This window comes from Pseudophryne corroboree, unplaced genomic scaffold, assembly GCF_028390025.1.
Source record: "Pseudophryne corroboree isolate aPseCor3 unplaced genomic scaffold, aPseCor3.hap2 scaffold_497, whole genome shotgun sequence".
NCBI classification, from domain to species: domain Eukaryota; kingdom Metazoa; phylum Chordata; class Amphibia; order Anura; family Myobatrachidae; genus Pseudophryne; species Pseudophryne corroboree.
Window position 1 is genome coordinate 308,539 of NW_026970103.1, and position 14,581 is coordinate 323,119.

General features: G+C 40.1%; 4 non-coding genes across 4 annotated transcripts; 1 reads left to right on the forward strand and 3 right to left on the reverse strand.

Annotated features, from left to right (window-relative positions):
* Positions 1-2,450: 2,450 nt before the first annotated feature.
* Positions 2,451-2,566, reverse strand: LOC135030331 (U5 spliceosomal RNA). The gene has a single exon (XR_010226353.1). It is a non-coding gene; the product is annotated as a U5 spliceosomal RNA (small nuclear RNA).
* Positions 2,567-2,852: 286 nt separating this feature from the next.
* On the reverse strand, positions 2,853-2,969 carry LOC135030365 (U5 spliceosomal RNA). Its single transcript, XR_010226386.1, has one exon. It is a non-coding gene; the product is annotated as a U5 spliceosomal RNA (small nuclear RNA).
* A 270-nt stretch (positions 2,970-3,239) lies between these two features.
* On the reverse strand, positions 3,240-3,355 carry LOC135030328 (U5 spliceosomal RNA). Its single transcript, XR_010226350.1, has one exon. It is a non-coding gene; the product is annotated as a U5 spliceosomal RNA (small nuclear RNA).
* Positions 3,356-3,499: 144 nt separating this feature from the next.
* On the forward strand, positions 3,500-3,663 carry LOC135030261 (U1 spliceosomal RNA). Its single transcript, XR_010226298.1, has one exon. It is a non-coding gene; the product is annotated as a U1 spliceosomal RNA (small nuclear RNA).
* The last annotated feature ends 10,918 nt before the right edge of the window (positions 3,664-14,581 follow it).

Here is a 14,581-nt window from a genome sequence, read left to right on the forward strand (position 1 = left end):
GGTTTGTACTGTTTTCCATGTGCTCCCAGATCTTTCAAGCAAGTAGCATGGTCAAGAAAGTTCTGTTTGAAAAGTAACAACATTTACTGTCATTGTTATAGAATTTGGGAGAAAAAACAAGAAGAAATCTGCACTGTTGACGCACTGGACAGAATGAATGAATCATAAAATATAACCTTTATTAAGTATGTATTAAAATTGGATAAATATTAATATTATTATCCCAAACTGCAGTGAAACATAAAGGTTAAAATCACAGAACTAACATACATGTGCATAAGAAGAATAAAGAGATGTGAAAAAAAGGTTTAAAAAGCGTGTCCGTGTGTGATTATTTTTGAAGGCACAACCCTGGCGGGGTTGTTTATATAGATATATATGTTGCTAATAATCACTTTCTAGCGTAATGTTATTAAATAGCTGTTAGTATCTATGTCGTCAGGTACCACTGGGTCGTATCCTATATACTCCCTTCACTCAATAGGGGTTACCTCCCGGGAAGCCATCCCCATTGGCGAATTTGTGGGGGTGATTGAGTATAACCGGTAAGCTAACCTCCAATTTGTGGGGTGCTTAGGTAGATGGGGATCACTTATTTCTCTGTGTCCCCTAAGACTATATTCCTAAATTCAATACCATAGCTTTCTATATCGGATAAGGAATCACTTGATAGGGAAATCTCTATGCATCATGGAAAGATCATATTTATTAATATCCAAACTAAAAAAATGATGAATAGCTTTAATTTAGCTGTTTAGATATAGTTAATTGGCGAGATATACCAACAGGTGCGGTTGCCTTAAGGAATATGGCAATTCTAATATAAATAGCAGCCCTCCTTCATATAATCAGCCAGATCTTATTAAATCTGGTCCAGATATAGCCGTTCAGATATACTTAATTGACAACATATATCAATCGGTGGGGTTGCCTTAAGGAATATAGCAATTCCAATTCTCATATAAATAGCAACCTTCCTTCATATATTCAGCCAGATCTTATTTAATCTGATCTAGGCGTAGGCAATAATGCTTTCCTTAGAGGTATAGCCACCTCAATTCTTATTAGGAAGCAAAGTGTCTGTCATAATGGTTTATCCAATTCATCTAAGAAATAATATATTCCATGTGTCAGAGATTCATTACTCTCTATTTACACTGTTAAAGAGTTAATTCTTATTATGTTACAGTGTAATGAAATTATCATATAGGGAGATGTGGCAATTCCATGTGCTATATATATAATAACCCTTAGTGGTCCAGATTCCACAATGAGGAATTTTCTTATAAACCGCTGAAACACACAGCTATTTGACTGACTTCCAAATATATCTATCTCACTTTGTAACAGTCTTATGATAGAGAAACCGTTACATATTCGGTCACTTAGTTATCTAAAGGTAAACAGACTCAGTGTGAGGGTAATATAATATATCAAATGCGCTGTCAATAATCGTGGTAACTGGTGTAATAATGTGGTATATTGAGTATGCTAGTAAGGCATATAACTGCTCTCCAGCCTTTAAGTGTTACCAATCAATTTGTTACACTGTAAAGGATTTATGGTGTCCTGTTAGGACATGCAGCTGCTAGGCTGACTCAAAGATTTATCCATTTGTAACAATTATGTAACAGTTATATACATGTTACTGGTATTACATATAAATAGTATGACACAGGCCAGCAGTCCCATGTGTCTAGATTCCACAATAGGAGATTTTCTTTGTCTTATAAACTGCTGGAACACACAGCTGCTAGACTGACTTCAAATATATATACCGGTATTACTTTGTAACAGTCTTATAGTAAAGAGACTGTTACACACTGTCATTTAGTTATCTCAAGGTTAGCAGATTCTGTATTACTTTGTAACAGTCTTATAGTAAAGAGACTGTTACACACTGTCATTTAGTTATCTCAAGGTTAGCAGATTCTGTGTGAGGATAGTGTTCTGTTAGAACATGCAGCTGCTAGGCTGACTCATAGAAAATGTATCCATTTGTAACAAATGACACATACAGCATTAAATTAATATCTATAGCAGCCCATGTGACATCTCTACTCTTATCATAATTGTCTGGTTATTGCCAATCTGGACAGCAGGAGTGATATATATTCACTAGTCCCAATATCCCATCATATAAATATACCCACACTGATATACATTCTTATCAAGAGTTATTAGTAGCTATCTGTATGCACTTTAGACATTGTAATTGCTAAGTGACATCATATCTAGTGTATTCCTTTCTTATAGCTCAGCTTCTATTCCCTATTAGTGGAGACTAACAGCTAACATCATAATCATATATTTTTGTTTTATAACATTTCACATGAGTCAAATACACGCGGACACGCCGTGCCCTACACGCGTGTTTCACTGCATCTATGGCAACTTACATTAAAGCTAACAAGAAAGCACACTCGTTCTGTCTTTAAACTGATAAAAGAAACCCCAATAATATGGGGCATGCAAAAATTTAGATAAAACTCAGTTTTGCTCCTCTCCACGGAAATCTTTAGTAAAAGGCGAAAGATTTGTTCGTTCTGAAGAGAAACCAGAGCATGACCAAGATTCCACCTGTCGCCTGAGTGCCATGCCAGCAGTCCTCATTCAGCTCAAAGTGAGCACCCAATATGAAAGAAAGAAAGCAGATTTCTCACCAGGCTTCCCCTTGCTATAAGCATGGTTTGTACTCTTTTCCATGTGCTCCCAGATCTTTCAAGCAATTAGTATGGTCAAGAAAGTTCTGCTTGAAAAGAAACAGACATTTACTGTCATTGTTATACAAATAAACTTACATTAAAGCCAACAAGAAAGCTCACTCGTTCTGTCTTTAAACTGATAAAAGAAACCCCAATAATATGGGGCATGCAAAAATTGAGATAAAACTCAGTTTTGCTCCTCTCCACGGATAATCTTTAATAAAAGGCGAAAGATTTGTTCATTCTGAAGAGAAACCAGAGCATGACCAAGATTCCACCTGTCGCCTGAGTGCCATGCCAGCAGTCCTCATTCAGATCAAAGTGAGCGCCCAATTTGAAAGAAAGCAGATTTCTCACCTGGCTTCTCCTTGCTATAAGCATGGTTTGTACTGTATTCCATGTGCTCCCAGATCTTTCAAGCAAGTAGCATGGTCAAGAAAGTTCTGTTTGAAAAGAAACAAACATTTACTGTAATTTCTATGCAAATGAGCTTTCATTAAAGCACACTCATTCTATCTTTAAACCGATAAAAGAAACCCCAAAAAGATGGGGCATGCAAAAATTGAGGTAAAACTCAGTTTTGCTCCTCTCCACGGAAATCTTTAGTAAAAGGCGAAAGATTTGTTCGTTCTGAAGAGAAACCAGAGCATGACCAAGATTTTCATCTGAAAATATGTGTTCTCCCTGCAGTTGTTGTCCCCAGATGAGAGTTCCCTTGTGCTGCCTCAGTTGAATCTCCTTTACTTGACAGAGATGTGCCTGAGCAGCGGCCCTCCCCAGCCCTATCCCAAATCATACTTATTTTGCATAGGAGATACCATGGTCATGAAGATTGTTCTCCCAGGGTGAGGTTCATTCATTGCATTCTGGGTATGCTGACCCCTGTGATTTCCCCAAATGTGGGAAACTCGACTGCATTATTTGTGGTAGTGGGGGACTGTGTTTGTGCTTTCCTCTGGTCAGCTCTGGTAAAAGTCAGATTTCTTTGTCTCAGATCTTCCTCTAGCCTTGTTCTTCTTTCGAGAGTTCCCTTGTGCTGCCTCAGTTGGATCTCCTTCACTTGAGAGGGGGTGCCCGAGCAGCAATCCTCCACAGCTCTAGCCCAACTCCTACTTACCTGCCAGGTGAGATACTATGATCTTCACTGTTAGGGCAATCAGGATGTGGAATTCCCTGCCAGGGAAGGTGGTAATGGCGGACTCTGTAATTGGATTTAAAAAAGGAATGGATACATTTCTGAATGAAAAAGCTATCCAAGGTTATAATACTTAAAATATCAACATGGTTAATCCGGGGGTAACATGAGTTATAGTAGCTAACTAGTCATAAAACATTATTCAGCAAGTATGTAGAATCATCACAACTTAAAACAGGTTGAACACGATGGGCAATTTGCCTCTATTCAACCTCAAAAACTATGTTACTATATGTTACTATATTACTATGTTACTGTAGTATACAGAAAACCAAAATGCAATGAACAGTGATAGTGAGCACTGATGAGGATACTAGAACTGACACTGAGCAGCAAGATGCAGCACTGGACTATTAGTAATGTACTGTAGTATGCTGAGCACCACAATGCAGCACAAGACAATGAGCAGTGATACTGAGCACTGATGAGGATACTACTGAGAACTGACACTGAGCAGGAGAGACACACTACTAGTATTACTGAGCAGCAATAAGTAACCACTGATACTGAGCACTGCTATTGAGATTTCCACTGAGAGAACATAGCCACGTCCATTCCGCTCTCTCTTCAATGCACGAGTAAAAATGGCGGCAACGCGCAGCTCTTTATATGGAATCCGAATCTCGCGAGAATCCGACAGCGGGATGATGACATTTTCCCTTGTTCAGGTTTTCCGAGTCAGGCGGGAACAACCGAGCCTGCCTCGGACCAGTGTAAACCACGTGGAGTTCGTGGGGAATTCGGTTCTCGGAGAACCGAACCCGCTCCTCTCTACCTTATACCCATCAATTTTTTTATTTTCAATCTAAGCCCCTGCAGTTTTCTGTAAGCATCTGCTTCGCTATGATGATCAACAAGTCACAAGGGCAAACACTCAGGGCTTGAGGCGTAGATCTTAGGACCAGCTGCTACAAGCATGGCAGAGGTGTCACTATTACTGGTGACACCCAGAGAGGTGGCGAGGGAGATTGTAATGCAGTACGCGCAGATAAGCAGCGCAATGGTAAAAAGGAGGCATGGTTTCATAGGTAGGGACGTGGCCTGGTGGCCTGAATCTACATTTTGTTGCTCCGGGTGTCCCGGGGGTTGGGGGCTGCACCCGGGGACTAGTGTGTGAGCGGTGCTGGCTCCTGCACAGTGAAAAGGCATGGCCACCCAGCATGACGCCTCCCTTCTTGACCATGCTGTAATTGCAGTCGCACTGCAGTTCAGCGTGATCATAAAAAATGGTGTAGCCTCCTGCTGGTGCAGACTGTATGTGCGCGCAGGAAGCCGCCACCATTTTTGTGATCACAGCGGCTGAATGTGATGTCATACAGCCGCTGTGACCACGCCCCCTGTGTCTCCTCCGTTGCAGACCCCATTTTGAAGCATTGCCCCTGCACCGCTCCATCCCTGACTTGGAAATGGAGTGTTGCTGACCCACCTATCCCCCCCCCCCCCGCCCCGATTGACAGGCAGAGGCGATCGCATTCTCTGCAGGGTGCCGCAGAAAATGCAGGCACATGCGTATGCTCTTAGCAATTTTTGCAGTTGGATCGCTTATTGTGATTGCAATCCAACCTGAATCAGGCCCTATTACCTATCACAATGCGCTGCGGGCAGTACAAAATTGGGTTAATATAGGAGAAAAACCCCCAGACCTGTGCTCCTTAACTGTACCTGGTGACTAGTGGAGCGGCTGCCCAGTAATCAGTGTCCACGCCAGTGCGCACATGGTCCACCCCCTACGGCCACGCTCCCCTTCAACAGCGGCCTCGTGATCCGGAAGGGTGGTGTGTGTGTGACTGACCTTAGGATGAAACCGGAGCCTCCGCTGCAGTGACCCAGCAACCAGGGCACGGGAGTATACAGCGCCGCTGGGAGTGATGAAGCTGCAGTAAAGATGTCTATTAGACCTAGCCTGCTGCAGCCCTTGTAGATTCTCATAAAACAAGTTCTTCTTTTCTTGTCAAAATTTATAGCTAAGAATAGGCTGCCTGAGGCAGGCCCCTGTTAAGTGGCCTGCTACTGAAGGCACCAACTACACACTGAGCTCCCTGTTCATGGAAGCGGGGTTATAGAGGAGAATGCACTGAGCATCTTGGGAACAGTCAAAAGCTTTGAGCCGGTTGGTGCCTCAGATCAAGATCCTACTCTACACCCCAATGTGAATCCTTGTGGAGTCCAGTGTACCCCACAGAAGAAATTAATGTGTCACACCCATTGGCAGCAACCTTAGAATAGCTGCTGACGGGCACAATTGAGAATGGAAGGGGGGGGGGGGGGACATTTGAATCCAGCACATAAATGCAATTCAAATATGTAATTTGTACCTTCCTATTTTAAAATATAATGGATGAACCTCACCCTGTGAGAACAATCTTCATGATCAAGAAATCTCATATGCAAAATAAGTATGAGTTGGGATAGGGCTGGGGAGGGTGTCTGCTCTGGCAGCCCCTCCCCCGTCAAGTTAAGGAGATTCAACTGAGGAAGCACAAGGGAACTCTCGTCTGGGGACAACAACTGCAGGGAGACCACATCTTTTCAGATGAACATGGGAGGGCGGAAGGCTGCCTAATACTGAAGCACCATCAAATATCAAACCATATGCAACATCTAGTACAAGCATTCCTGGGGGAAGGTCTGCAGCAGACGGATTTGCATACAGTGATGTTATCCAAGCAGTGGGCCAAAGTTGGCTGGAACCCTCATCTGCATATGAAAAGAGAAAAGGGGCGTGCAGGGCATGGCGGCCTTTTGCAGTGCTTGGATGACCCCTAGTTCTCATTAAACACCCCCACCCTCCTTTGGTGTGGGGCTCATGTTGGCCATGCCCCATCCCCTGAAGCATTCAAGCTGATTTCTTGCAGCAGCTGGGCACTGTAACAGCTCCAGAGCTGTTCTGTAAGGCAAGTAAAAGGGTGTGGGCCCTGCAGCACCACCTGTAGTTCGCATTGTGTGTTGGAAGGCACAAAGTAAGCAGACGGGAGGAGAAGTCAGGATAGTGCGCAAGGGCATCCTTTTCTCTTAGTCCGTAGAGGATGCTGGGGTCACATTAAGAACCATGGGGTATAGACGGGATCCGCAAGAGACATGGGCACTTTAAGACTATCAAAGGGTGTGAACTGGCTCCTCCCTCTATGCCCCTCCTCCAGACTCCAGTTATAGGAACTGTGCCCAGGGAGACGGACATTTCGAGGAAAGGATTTATTGTTAAACTAAGGTGAGCATCTTACCAGCTCACACCTTAAGCATGCCGCAGAACGTGGCATTCAACAGAACACAAGCCAACGGCATGAACAATTGCAGCAAAAAGCTGACCAGAACCATAACACAACATGTGTATAACCACAAGTAATAACTGCAGACACAGTATGGACTGGGACGGGTGCCCAGCATCCTCTACAGACTAAGAGAAAAGGATTTACCGGTAGGTATTAAAATCCTATTTTCTCATACGACCTAGAGGATGCTGGGGTCACATTAAGAACCATGGGGTTATACCAAAGCTCTTGAACGGGTGGAAGAGTGCGTACGACTCTGCAGCACCGAATGACCCAACTTGAGGTTATCATCGGCAGGGATGCAGTGGCGTTAATGTTTCCTGGTGTCAACCTGTATTATTTCAGTAGATATTGAAATGAGGATGCATCTTGCTGCCTTTCCAATGAAGCAAGTTTAATTTAGTAATAGGTGAAAAACCATCCCTACAAAGATGTTAATCAGATACTTGGCTTTGTGGACACTTTTCAGAGAACAAATTTGTTAGCATAAAAATAAAGCCAGAAAATGAAGAGCTGTTTAATCACTCAATTGGATTTTTTTGCCAGCATATTTCTTTTTCTCTGCAAACCACTGCTAAATTGTGCTTCCTAGCTGTTTTTATAAAATCACTGAATCAAATCTAACTCTGATTACATCAGAGAAGGCCAGGTACCCTACACCATAACAGGGGTTTTTGAAATTTTGACTTGTCTACTTAAAGATCACCAAAATCTGATAACAAGGTCAATTACATCCCTGGGTGGGATTGAACCACCAACCCTTTGGTTAATAACCAATCACACTAACCGATTGCACCACAGAGACACTTTGCAAAAGTCCATACTGACAAAGGCTAATAAGCATTCATCTAGAACGTTTCCTAGAAAAACTTTAAAAAGTCAATAATCTGGAGAGTTTTTGTAAGATGTTTCTTCCATCAACCAACGAAGAAACACATTGGTACTTTCCCATGATGAGTGAGTGCTTCAGGATCTCTTGCACTTACATGTGCAGCAGAGTACTGTAATGAAAGCATGCTGGGTTCATAACCCAGAGGTAGGCAGATTGAAACTATCCTCTGCTATATGCATTTTTTTTTGTTAATTAAAGTAATCCAAAACTGGGATTGATATTTTTTCTCTTTTATTTTTACTTAAAGTACAATAACTTTTACCATTTTAATATGTTTTAATAGTATATTGACAGTATTGTTTTCTTTCAAAAATCCACTTAATTTTCTTTACCCTATTATTAAAATGGTAATTGACAAAAACAAACTACATTGTCACCAGAAGAGCAATACAAAATGTACAAGTGATATATTAAAATCATCTTTCCAGCTTGAATTTCAATGATGCATTGGGGCAACGATTTTGTGAGAAACATCTTCACCCTTAAATAAAGATTTTCTTAATTCCTTACCTGTGTGCTAATTAGATATCACCTTGTTTTCACATTAAACAGACTTCCACATGAGAAAGCAGCAAGGATGCAGTAGCGTTAATGTTTCCTGGTGTCAACCTGTATTATTTCAGTAGATATTGAAATGAGGATGCATCTTGCTGCCTTTCCAATGAAGCAAGTTTAATTTAGTAATAGGTGAAAAACCATCCCTACAAATATGTTAATCAGATACTTGGCTTTGTGGACTCTTTTCAGAGAACAAATTAGTTAGCATAAAAATAAAGCCAGAAAATGAAGAGCTGTTTAATCACTCAATTGGATTTTTCTGCCAGCATATTTCTTTTTCTCTGCAACCCACTGCTAAATTGTGCTTCCTAGCTGTTTTTATAAAATCACTGAATCAAATCTAACTCTGATTACATCAGAGAAGGCCAGGTACCCTACACCATAACAGGGGGTTTGAAATTTTGACTTGTCTACTTAAAGATCACCAAAATCTGATAACAAGGTCAATTAAGTCCCTGGGTGGGATTGAACCACCAACCTTTTGGTTAATAGCCTTACACACTAACTGATTGCGCCACAGCGACACTTTGCAAAAGTATATACTGACAAAGGCTAATAAGCATTCATCTAGAACGATTCCTAGAAACATTTTAAAAAGTCAATAATGTGGAGAGTTTTTGTAAGATGTTTCTTCCATCAACCAATGAAGAAACACATTGGTACTTTCCCATGATGAGTGAGTGCTTCAGGATCTCTTGCACTTACATGTGCAGCAGAGTACTGTAATGGAAGCATGCTGGGTCCATAACCCAGAGGTAGGCAGATTGAAACTATCCTCTGCTATATGCATTTTTTTTGTTAATTAAAGTAATCCAAAACTGGGATTGATATTTTTGCTCTTTTATTTTTACTTAAAGTACAATAACTTTTACCATTTTAATTTGTTTTAATAGTATATTGACAGTATTGTTTTCTTTCAAAAATCCAATTAATTTTCTTTACCCGATTATTAAAATGGTAATTGACAAAAACAAACTACATTGTCACCAGAAGAGCAATACAAAATGTACAAGTGATATATTAAAATCATCTTTCCAGCTTGAATTTCAATGATGCATTGGGGCAACGATTTTGTGAGAAACATCTTCACCCTTAAATAAAGATTTTCTTAATTCCTTACCTGTGTGCTAATTAGATATCACCTTGTTTTCACATTAAACAGACTTCCACATGAGAAAGCAGCAAGGATGCAGTAGCGTTAATGTTTCCTGGTGTCAACCTGTATTATTTCAGTAGATATTGAAATGAGGATGCATCTTGCTGCCTTTCCAATGAAGCAAGTTTAATTTAGTAATAGGTGAAAAACCATCCCTACAAATATGTTAATCAGATACTTGGCTTTGTGGACTCTTTTCAGAGAACAAATTAGTTAGCATAAAAATAAAGCCAGAAAATGAAGAGCTGTTTAATCACTCAATTGGATTTTTCTGCCAGCATATTTCTTTTTCTCTGCAACCCACTGCTAAATTGTGCTTCCTAGCTGTTTTTATAAAATCACTGAATCAAATCTAACTCTGATTACATCAGAGAAGGCCAGGTACCCTACACCATAACAGGGGGTTTGAAATTTTGACTTGTCTACTTAAAGATCACCAAAATCTGATAACAAGGTCAATTAAGTCCCTGGGTGGGATTGAACCACCAACCTTTTGGTTAATAGCCTTACACACTAACTGATTGCGCCACAGCGACACTTTGCAAAAGTATATACTGACAAAGGCTAATAAGCATTCATCTAGAACGATTCCTAGAAACATTTTAAAAAGTCAATAATGTGGAGAGTTTTTGTAAGATGTTTCTTCCATCAACCAATGAAGAAACACATTGGTACTTTCCCATGATGAGTGAGTGCTTCAGGATCTCTTGCACTTACATGTGCAGCAGAGTACTGTAATGGAAGCATGCTGGGTCCATAACCCAGAGGTAGGCAGATTGAAACTATCCTCTGCTATATGCATTTTTTTTGTTAATTAAAGTAATCCAAAACTGGGATTGATATTTTTGCTCTTTTATTTTTACTTAAAGTACAATAACTTTTACCATTTTAATTTGTTTTAATAGTATATTGACAGTATTGTTTTCTTTCAAAAATCCAATTAATTTTCTTTACCCGATTATTAAAATGGTAATTGACAAAAACAAACTACATTGTCACCAGAAGAGCAATACAAAATGTACAAGTGATATATTAAAATCATCTTTCCAGCTTGAATTTCAATGATGCATTGGGGCAACGATTTTGTGAGAAACATCTTCACCCTTAAATAAAGATTTTCTTAATTCCTTACCTGTGTGCTAATTAGATATCACCTTGTTTTCACATTAAACAGACTTCCACATGAGAAAACAGCAAAGATGCAGTGGCGTTAATGTTTCCTGGTGTCAACCTGTATTATTTCCGTAGATATTGAAATGAGGATGCATCGTGCTGCCTTTCCAATGAAGCAAGTTTAATTTAGTAATAGGTGAAAAACCATCCCTACAAAGATGTTAATCAGATACTTGGCTTTGTGGACACTTTTCAGAGTACAAATTTGTTATCATAAAAATAAAGCCAGAAAATGAAGAGCTGTTTAATCACTCAATTGGATTTTTCTGCCAGCATTTTTCTTTTTCTCTGCAACCCACTGCTAAATTGTGCTTCCTAGCTGATTTTTTATAAAATCACTTAATCAAATCTAACTCTGATTACATCAGAGAAGGCCAGGTACCCTAGACCATAAGAGGGGGTTTGCAATTTTGACTTGTCTACTTAAATATCACCAAAATCTGATCACAAGGTCAATTACGTCCCTGGGTGGGATTGAACCACCAACGTTTTGATTAATAGCTGAACACACTAACCGATTGCGCCACAGAGACACTTTGCAAAAAGTCCATACTGACAAAGACTAATAAGCATTCATTAGAACGTTTCCTAGAAAAACTTTAAAAAGTCAATAATCTGGAGAGTTTTTGTAAGATGTTTCTTCCAGCAACCAATGAAGAAACACATTGGTACTTTTGCATGATGAGTGAGTGCTTCAGGATCTCTTGCACTTACATGTGCAGCAGAGTACTGCAATGGAAGCATGCTGGGCCCATAACCCAGAGGTAGGCAGATTGAAACTATCCTTTGCTATATGCATTTTTTTTTTGTTCATTAAAGTAATCCAAAACTGGGATTGATATTTTAGCTTTTATTTTTACTTAAAGTACAATAACTTTTACCATTTTAATTTGTTTTAATAGTATATTGACAGTATTGTTTTCTTTCAAAAATCCACTTAATTTTCTTTACCCTATTATTAAAATGGTAATTGACAAAAACAAACTACATTGTCACCAGAAGAGCAATACAAAATGTACAAGTGATATATTAAAATCATCTTTCCAGCTTGAATTTCAATGATGCATTGGGGCAACGATTTTGTGAGAAACATCTTCACCCTTAAATAAAGATTTTCTTAATTCCTTACCTGTGTGCTAATTAGATATCACCTTGTTTTCACATTAAACAGACTTCCACATGAGAAAACAGCAAAGATGCAGTGGCGTTAATGTTTCCTGGTGTCAACCTGTATTATTTCCGTAGATATTGAAATGAGGATGCATCTTGCTGCCTTTCCAATGAAGCAAGTTTAATTTAGTAATAGGTGAAAAAACATCCCTACAAAGATGTTAATCAGATACTTGGCTTTGTGGACACTTTTCAGAGAACAAATTTGTTATCATAAAAATAAAGCCAGAAAATGAAGAGCTGTTTAATCACTCAATTGGATTTTTCTGCCAGCATTTTTCTTTTTCTCTGCAACCCACTGCTAAATTGTGCTTCCTAGCTGTTTTTTTATAAAATCACTTAATCAAATCTGATTACATCAGAGAAGGCCAGGTACCCTACACCATAAGAGGGGGTTTGCAATTTTGACTTGTCTACTTAAATATCACCAAAATCTGATTACAAGGTCAATTACGTCCCTGGGTGGGATTGAACCACCAACCTTTTGATTAATAGCTGAACACACTAACCGATTGCGCCACAGAGACACTTTGCAAAAAGTACATACTGACAAAGATTAATAAGCATTCATCTAGAACGTTTCCTAGAAAAACTTTAAAAAGTCAATAATCTGGAGAGTTTTTGTAAGATGTTTCTTCCAGCAACCAATGAAGAAACACATTGGTACTTTCGCATGATGAGTGAGTGCTTCAGGATCTCTTGCACTTACATGTGCAGCAGAGTACTGCAATGGAAGCATGCTGGGCCCATAACCCAGAGGTAGGCAGATTGAAACTATCCTTTGCTATATGCATTTTTTTTTTGTTCATTAAAGTAATCCAAAACTGGGGTTGATATTTTAGCTTTTATTTTTACTTAAAGTACAATAACTTTTACCATTTTAATTTGTTTTAGTCCAAATGGCATATCAGCAGTCAGCACTAACTGGTGACATGCCATTTGTACAAGTAAGCCATGTGTGACTAATATATAAACATACTTTATTAAATAACACCTCAAACTATCATACCCAGGATTCAAACCTATAACCTGTTGAATTCTAATCAAACACCCTACCCATGGAGCTACTTGATCCTGCATCTTTTCTAACCTCCAAAAACAGATTCAGTTGCATTTTCCAGCGTGTTTTGTTTGCGCCTTTGCAAATGTCTTACATCGACAAACTTATTTAGTACTATTTTGCAAATAGGGTTACATTGTCGCAACATTGTGTTCCCTAATTGCTTGATTTTTTAAATGCAACAATGCAGACACCTGATAATTGCTCTGTGGAGTCTTATTTTGTGTTTTGTGTTTAGTCTTTAGATCTGAATTTGAATGTACTAGTGAACTAACTTAATTTCCTACTTCTAAATTCATTCCTAAATTCACTACTTACATGAATCCTGTAGTTGGGCATTTTGGGACTTCGATTGTGGGCATTGTTTTGTGTCCAGACCAGCAGCAGGTGGTGTGCATTTGCTGGAAAGGCATCGAAGACCTCCGATATGCTGCATCTCCTGATGTGTGTCTCCCTCAAGTGGCTGTCAGCAAATGCCTGCTAGACACCCCATTCCAAGCTGATTGTGACATCATGGAACATGCATCATAGAACAGGCATGCTAAAACATGGGTCTTCAACCTGCGACCCTCCAGCTGCTGTGGAACTACACATCCCAGCATGCCCTGCCTCAGTTTTAGCATACCTTAATAGCAAAACTGTGGCAGGGCATGCTGGGATGTGTAGTTTCACAGCAGCTGGAGGGCCACAGGATGAAGACCCATGTGCTAGAGCCGTTGAAAAACGGATAGTGTTCCCAAGCCTTCCATCCTGGAATATCTTTGGTCTTTCGCCAATGAAGAAAGCAATCCCTCCCTCCAGCAGACCCTTCAACCACAATACAAGATCACAGCCAAAAGGCCGAGAAGCAACTACACTTGAGCTTAACAAAAATGGCTAAAACTTAGTGGAGGAAAGTGCAGTGCACCAAAACATAAGCTGACACAATCATGGAGAATGCGCCAGCATATATGCTCTTCTATCTATATTTTGCAAACATGCTCTTGTCCCCTCCAGCTGCTCTATGTAGATTTAACGTCTGGCAAGGTGCATAACCCACTGACAAGCAGGCACACTCCTGCATGAGTTTTCACTCTCACTAGCTGGATGATACACAATCATTTGCATGTGCTCCACCTCCGACACACCACCCACCCAACCACCCAGTCACCAGAGCCACCCACAAACCAACTGGCTCCGTGATTTAATTTGCACAGTGTAGTCATCCAGGCAGCATGTCCTTCTCAATGGAAGGATCTCTGGTTCCATGGAATCTTCCGCATTGGAATGCTGCGGCATTCAATGTACCTGCGGCTTGGCTCTAGCACATGGGTCTTCATCCTGTGGCCCTCCAGCTGCTGTGAAACTACACATCCCAGCATGCCCTGCCACAGTTTTGCTATAAGGTATGCTAAAACTGAGGC